Below are 7,959 nucleotides of genomic sequence, written 5' to 3'. Positions count from 1 at the left end.
TTCTGATGAAATTTGGAACCGGTTGACAAAATCATTACTCTATATATAATAAGTCGTAAATTATAGGTCACTTTGGCTTTGTACTAAACCAACCTTCTCCAACTTTAGCCACGTCTTTAAAGAATATATGTTGACACCTATAAGTTCGAATAAATGCAGTACTAGAACATATATATGTAATGAAATGAGAAAACAATCAATAAGAGTAATTTGATGCTAAATATGTTTCTATATCTTTTCTATAAACTTTCAAAATTAAAGAAATTTGATTTAGGACAACAACCTATAATTTTGGTTCGAGAGGGTAAAAACCATAATTGATCATCGGTTGTAAACATTTAGTTCTCCATAACTACATGAATAAATAGCTTTTGTTAGGCTCCACTTCTTGTGGCTAACAATTGTAGCAGCGACAAGAAGTGCAGCCAAGCACTCCTGGTATCTATAATCTTCTCACCTACTCTATATGTTTGTCAATGCGAGATGCATTTTTATATAGACCGATTATACTACTCCCTTCATTCCAAATTATAGGTTGTTTTGGTTTTTCTATATGTGTAGCTTTTGTTATACACTTAAATATATATATATATATATATGTATATATTAAAATTCAAAATTTTTTATAATTTGAAATGGAGGGAATACTATGTAAGTTTATGCTCGACAATCAGTAAAATCATACACATGTTTCTAATACAAAGTCCATGACCGGATTATGCTGTTTTGTAACAACTGGTAAATATTGGAATATAAACAGTGAAGCTAAACTATTTTGAAGACCTTTTTTATTTATACTCAAATGTGCTTTTGGAGGGAGAAAACACTCCAAGTAAATGCCATTTTTTTTCCATGTCATGTCAAAGCTAGCCTAAACAGCTCATAGCTCAATGGGTCATATACCGACATCAAAGCCGTGCACATTTTGCAAACCCATTCACCTCGGCTCTTTCCCCACCGTTATATATATTGGTCCCACTCGCAGTCGCAGCTACCACCGCCTCGTGTGCTCGCCCACTTCCCTCCTCACCCGGTGACCACCCCGCCCCAATCCCTCCCTCTCTCTCGCTTGACCCGGCCGACCGCGCGCCGCCACGCCATGGCTTCCTCCATCTCCACCGCCGCCAAGGCCTCCGCGGCCTTCGCCCACAAGGTCCGTCCTCTTCCCCCTTCCCTCTCTCCCTCCTCGCCCGCTCGCGCCCCGTTACTCACCGGCCCCCTTCCCTTTCCCGTCCCAGAAGGAGCTGGCCGCGCCGGCGCCGGCGCAGCACCGCGCGGGCTCGAGCCGCCGGACCAAGCCGTGCCGCGTGCGCGCCGTCGCCTCGCCCGCGCGCGCCCCCCGCGCCCCGTCGTCCACCGGCTCGGTACGCCCCCCTCTCCTCCCTGAATCCCGAACTGCTGTCGCTGTTGCTCTGCGCGCCGCGTTCGATTCACACACACGAACTCGCGCGGCCGCCCCGCCCGCCTGCCCCTCTCCAGGTGAAGAGCGCGATGACGACGACGGAGAAGATCCTGGCGCGGGCGTCGGAGCGCACGGCGCTGGAGCCCGGGGAGAACGTGTGGGTGGACGTCGACGTGCTCATGACGCACGACGTCTGCGGGCCCGGCACCATCGGCATCTTCAAGAAGGAGTTCGGGGAGGACGCAAGGTCTGGGACCGCGAGAAGGTCGTCATCATCCCGGACCACTACATCTTCACCAGCGACGAGCGCGCCAACCGCAATGTCGATATCATCAGGGACTTCTGTGTGGAGCAGAACATCAAGTACTTCTATGACATCAAGGACCTCAGCAATTTCAAGGTATGCCTCCCACTCCTTTGCTTCTCGGTTCATTTCAATTCATACATATCTTAGCTTCTCTGCCTCATAGTACTAAAGTTTAGGTTCCTTCTAGTTTTTCGCCCTTCCGGAACAGTTTACATTTCAGAGTTGTTTGCAGGCTAATCCAGACTACAAAGGCGTCTGCCACGTCGCACTTGCTCAGGAAGGCCACTGCCGACCAGGCGAGGTACCTTGCTGTTTTTCAAGTATACAGGTCACCTGTGATTGTACAACATCAGCATGTTGGGGAGCGCTAACCTGCTCCAATTGCTGTCTAGGTTCTCCTGGGTACTGATTCTCATACATGCAATGCTGGAGCCTTCGGTCAATTTGCAACCGGAATTGGAAACACCGATGCAGGTTTTGTGTTGGGCACTGGAAAAGCTCTTCTCAAGGTATGCCCATGGTTCTTGTTACTCTCCGAAGGTAAAATTTTGAAATCAGTCTTACAGAACCAAAATCATAAAAGAAAAGAAAATAAAAGAAAAAAAGACAGGGTATACGCAAACTGAACTGTACCTCTATTTCTTCTATCGGTCAGGAGAGTGACAATTTTTTTTTATATTACAAATCAAAGTTCAAGATAGATGAGAATCAATAAAATATTATTGTTGTTACACTGACTCGCATTTCATCAAAGGATAACAATAATAGAAATATTGCGTATTGTATCCAGTATTTCAGTTAGCACTACTTATACATCAGTTATATTTATCTTATCGCATTGTCATATATTGTGGATACTGGATACGCTTCACGGCTTCAGTCAACTCCAGAAAAAGAATACAGTGTTTTGATCTGTTTTAATGTTCATTTCAGGTGCCCCCTACTATCAGGTTTGTATTAGACGGAGAAATGCCGCCTTATTTACTTGCGAAGGATCTGATTTTGCAAGTAAGCTTACAAGCTGTGCTAAATTTGTTCCTTTCTTAGGATCTACCTGTAATCGGGACTTCTTATTCTTGTTAATTGCTACTTACAGATTATTGGTGAGATTTCAGTATCTGGTGCAACCTACAAATCAATGGAGTTTGTTGGATCAACTGTAGAAAGTCTAACTGTGCGTTTCCTGCTCAAGATTATCTTAATTAATTGCCACACTTCGTAACATTGAACTTAGTCCTTTTCACACACTTGCTAGATGGAAGAGCGTATGACACTATGCAACATGGTTATTGAAGCTGGTGGAAAGAACGGTGTTGTGCCTGCAGATGAAACTACATTTAAATACCTTGAGGTACAAAACTAGTGCCCTTGAAATGCTCATAATAAAGCTGGACCAATATGCTTTTCTTTCATAACATTCCAATAACTTTGAGAGAGTGCTCAGAACAATTTGCAAAAATGAGCTTGTACTGTTTAGTTTGTAGAATAGATCTGACATCATTGTTGTTATGCTGGTATACTGCAGGGTAAGACATCAATTGATTATGAACCTGTCTACAGTGATGCTCAGGCCAGGTGACTATAGGCTGTCCCTGCTTTTCTTGACCTTTAGCTCATGTTATGTATGCATCTATGTGCATGTTTTCAGTTTGGGGCTCTTGTGTTCTTGCCCCTACTTTGATGTGCAATTGTGATTTTGCCCTCGTTTTTCTAACTTTGTGATTTTGCCCTTCACTGTTAGCAAGTCAACGCGATTTTGCCCCTAGTCAACGGTCAAAACAGGGGCAAATTCACAAAGACGAGGGGCAAAATCGCGTTGACTTGCTAACAGTGAAGGGCAAAATCACAAAGTTAGAAAAACGAGGGCAAAATCACAATTGCACTTCAAAATAAGGGGCAAGAACACCAAAAACCCTTTCAGTTTTAAAGTTATTTGCCTTACAGATCACGAGTCCTTGTTAGACAACATCGAACTTCGAAAGTAAATGGATAAAAGATACACCACTAGTTTTTCCATATTCTCTTATCTCTTGTCTTTAAAAATTGATTATGTTATGCACATACAAGAACTATAATTTGTTGTCTAATTCTTTCCTTCCAGGCCTGGTGCAGTGGTGGGTGCTGTCTCACTGAGTCACCAGGTCGCGGGTTCGAAGCAGCCTCTCCGCAGATTTTGCGGGGGGAAGGCTTGCCTCGGTTTTTCCCTTCCCCAGACCCCACTCATGTGGGAGCCTCCGGCACTGGGTCTGCCCTTTTAATTCTTTCCTTCCAGACATTTGGCTCTGTAGTCTCTGTGTGATCATCTTTTTTTTGAGCGAGAATACAGCAGGGGAAGCCCCCACTGTAAGATTTTTTTTATTAAATAAAAAAGAGGAAAAAGGAACAAGCCTGTACAACTATACAACAGACACCAAAACAGAAAGAGCAACAGGTCTAAGGATGACGGAAGAAGAAGAAACTAAGCTAGGGAGTCTATACAAAGAGAGAGCCGGTCGTTTAGCATCACTGAATCTCAAAGCTTGCAGTTTAGCTTCCTCCATGAATAGCCTCTTCCAAGAACTAAAGGAGGGACGTCCTCTATCAAAGATGAAGTCATTTCTTTGCTTCCAAATTTGCCTCTGTGTGATCATCTGATACGGCATGCGCATGATTTATTGCTTATTTTATTTGATTGCCTTTGTTCCCAGATTTTTTAGTGATTACCGTTTCGATGTATCAAAACTGGAGCCAGTAGTTGCCAAGGTTTGTTGATGTAGTATTTTGCAATCTTCATCTTTTGTTGATTTTCCTATAAAAACGAAGCAATAATAACTGTCTTGAATCTGCAGCCACATTCGCCCGACAACCGTGCTCTAGCAAGAGAATGCAAGGATGTCAAGATCGACCGAGTCTATATTGGTTCTTGCACTGGTGGTAAGACTGAGGACTTCCTTGCTGCTGCAAAGGTGTTCTTAGCCTCGGTAAGAAGCTTGAATCCTATCATGGTGTACGTACTTTGTTATCTTTCAGACCTCCTATCCCATGGCTACTTGACTTACTGGAAACTTTTTTTTTTAATCCAGGGAAAGAAGGTTAAAGTTCCCACATTTCTTGTCCCTGCTACACAAAAGGTGACATTTAGAATAAAAATATTCCAATGTGATCACCATGTAGAGTGTAGACTTGTTCATAATTTGGAAATATTGTGATAAATCTCTGCAGGTGTGGATGGACGTATATAGCCTCCCTGTACCAGGATCTGGTGGCAAAACTTGCTCCCAGATATTTGAGGAGGCTGGTTGTGATACACCAGCAAGTCCTAGCTGTGGTGCTTGTTTGGGTGGCCCTCGTGATACATATGCACGGATGAATGAACCTATGGTAAGTATCACATGCAAATCTAGAAGCATTTCTATATAATAGGCATGGTACTTAGTATATACCTAGGGTGGGGAACTATGGTTCTGGTGCACAAATTAGTATGTTGCTATGTTATCTTAACTATTGAATGATAAAGCTCTGCCTGTTACCTTAAAAAGCAAAGTACTATCAAATGATAAAATATATCCTGTGCACATACAAATTTCACACTCTGACTGGCTAACTGATGCGCAAATTATGCTTACTTGGGTACATAACTGTACCTCCATCTCAGTTATGTGCTAGGTTGCTGTTCTAATGTTGTTACTGAATAGTTATGGCTGGAATCACTAAACAATAATGCACCCTGTGCAGATTTAGCACTAGCACCTTCTTATTACTACTAGACCCTTCCCCCCTCCTGTTGGGGGATGCATATTCTTTTTCCTTTCTTTTTTTCTCTCTCTACGTGTATAGATGCTATCAATGCCAGTTGAAACTACAAGTATTGTAGAACTTTTTGTCATTGATTGAAGTCCTTCAGTCTGTGAAGGAAAACAAGTACTCTGAAATTCTAGTATGTTGACATGTGCGGCTTTGATGAGATGAATTTAACATATGGATCTGGTAACCTGGATGCAGGTCTGCGTGTCCACTACGAACAGGAACTTCCCAGGCAGGATGGGGCACAAGGAAGGGCAGATCTACCTGGCGTCCCCCTACACCGCCGCCGCCTCGGCCCTGACGGGGTACGTCACGGACCCCAGGGACTTCCTCATGTAACCATCTTGAAACAACAGAGTTCATGATGTAACACAGTTACACAGTGCCTGTAGGCTGTACTGCTGTTTTATATATATATATATATATATATATATATATATATATATATATATATATATATATATATATATATATATATATATAATGTACTGCTGTTTTTCGTGTTGAACCTTAGTTTAGGCATGTCTTTCGTTGAGGAATAAACTGCATGTCGGGAGGTTCGCATGTAAGGTTTTTCATTATTACAGTGTACTACCAAGAATATACTTGACTGCTTCAAGGAAAATACATTCTTGTGGTTCATACAAAAGGTAGTTCCTAGACTCCCTACTTCTTACAAAAGGCCTGTTGAGAGATCTTGTGGTTCACACTGGATGCTTTTCTTACAATGAATATGAGAAAGAAGCTCAACTGATCTTTCATATTCTGCATGTCAATGCTCTGTACTAGGTGCGAATGTCATATTGTGAGTATTAATAATCAACCCATATAAATGACAGAATCTATAGCCTAGTTGGAAGGCTAATCTACCTATACAAGCCGGAGGTGCACGCCCGACAGAGAGCTGCGCCACGTCGCCCTGAAATCCTTCAGCCGTTCGATTCCCGATCGATGCTCCGTATTCGCTCCACCGCCCGCTACAATTCGCCGCCCCCTCCGCAAAAATATCTCCGTCTCTCCCCCTCCTCGTCCTAGATCGAAAAAAAAACTCTTCCTTCGTCTCCCTCTCTCGGTCTTTCCCGAGGCCGCGCCCCTTCCTCATGCTACCCGCGCCTCCGCCGCTTCCGCCCCGTCGTCCCTTCCTCTCTCCCTCCCTCTCCCTGCCCATCTCGGTGGCGGCCGGCCCTCGGCGCGGCGGCGCCCACCCTCCTCCTCCTCCTCCTCCTCGCCCCTCCCTCCTCGCGCCGCAAGGGCGGGGCGACGGCGGCACTTGCCGGGGTGCTGCGCCGGTGCAGCGGGTCATCGCGGCGCCCCGCGTCGGCCCTCGCGGCAGCCGTCCTGGGCGACACATCGGCCTAGGTGGCTGGCGCCCGTTGCTTCCGCGATGCCGACCTAGGGTTCTGCGCGGCCGGCTGAGGCAGCCGGTGGAGGCAACCCGGCCATGCCCCAGCGCGGCGCGCGGGCCCCGCCGCGACAGGACGGCCGCGGGCAAGCTCAAACCCTAGGTTCCGCGGTCACCGTACTGTGGGGCCCGTCCGCTGTCGCCTTGCTCAGCTCCCGGCGGAGGCGGGATCCGTTGCCGTCTCCACGCGCCGGGGGGCCTGCGTCTTCTCCGCCTCACCGCCGTCTCACCGTGCCTCCGCCGACCGCAACCCCCGGCATGCGGTGCCAGCGGCATCCGTCGGCTGCCAGCGCCGGCGGATCCCTGCTGCGTGCGGCCATGTAGGTGGCGCCACCCTGTAGAGCGCACCGGCTCGAGCTCACCCGGTGTCTGTGCCCCCGAACATGGCCGTGTGCACGACAGCGGCTGTTGTAGCAGGCCGCCGTCAGTGCCCGCTGGCTCCTCCGCAGGGGCTGGTGCAGGTGGTCTACACGGCTCCACTGTTTCCTCGTGTTGTTCGCTCGCACAGTTCGCTCCCAGCCCCCTCCCTTGTTTTACCTCTCTTTAACTCTCCTCTTGCATGATTTTTCGCTGCATGTGACATTTGGAGCTGGGAATCTTGGTCAGAGGAGACAAATGAGCAAGGCAAGGTCATTTTCAGCCTAGATCTATTGTTGTCTCCTTGTCTTACCAATCTGCATGCTACTAACGATTGTTTTGCGTTTTGTAGGCTGTGGCCTGATCGGTTCTGTTGGATTTTGAGAGCGGCCAATTATTGTGCCATACATCTGAGAATGTGACCTTCTACCCTGTAGTCCTGGTGGTTTCTGCTTCAGTGTTTGCATTTTGGTCACCTTCAATGATGGATATACTTTTCTCTTCCTGCTACGTTTTACTTTGAGGGAATGGGCTACTGCAGTGATGATTATTGTAGTGTTTGATGCAATGATCATGGCCTATCTTTCCATGCTCTACATCTCCTCCTTCTTTTTCATAACTAATAAGGCGATGCTCATGAGCTATGATGATTCTTCCTTCGTTTTACATCTCTCTGCTATGTCCATAACTCAGGCAATGATCAGAGGC

The 7,959-nt window shown here is 46.3% G+C and overlaps 1 pseudogene; it reads left to right on the top strand.

The window, feature by feature from the left end:
* The first annotated feature begins 1,019 nt into the window (after positions 1-1,019).
* Positions 1,020-6,253, top strand: LOC136466571 (3-isopropylmalate dehydratase large subunit, chloroplastic-like; annotated as a pseudogene).
* The last annotated feature ends 1,706 nt before the right edge of the window (positions 6,254-7,959 follow it).

This window comes from Miscanthus floridulus, chromosome 7, assembly GCF_019320115.1.
Source record: "Miscanthus floridulus cultivar M001 chromosome 7, ASM1932011v1, whole genome shotgun sequence".
NCBI classification, from domain to species: domain Eukaryota; kingdom Viridiplantae; phylum Streptophyta; class Magnoliopsida; order Poales; family Poaceae; genus Miscanthus; species Miscanthus floridulus.
The sequence above is the reverse complement of the archived record's forward strand: the minus strand, read 5'-3'. Positions and strand labels throughout refer to the sequence as shown.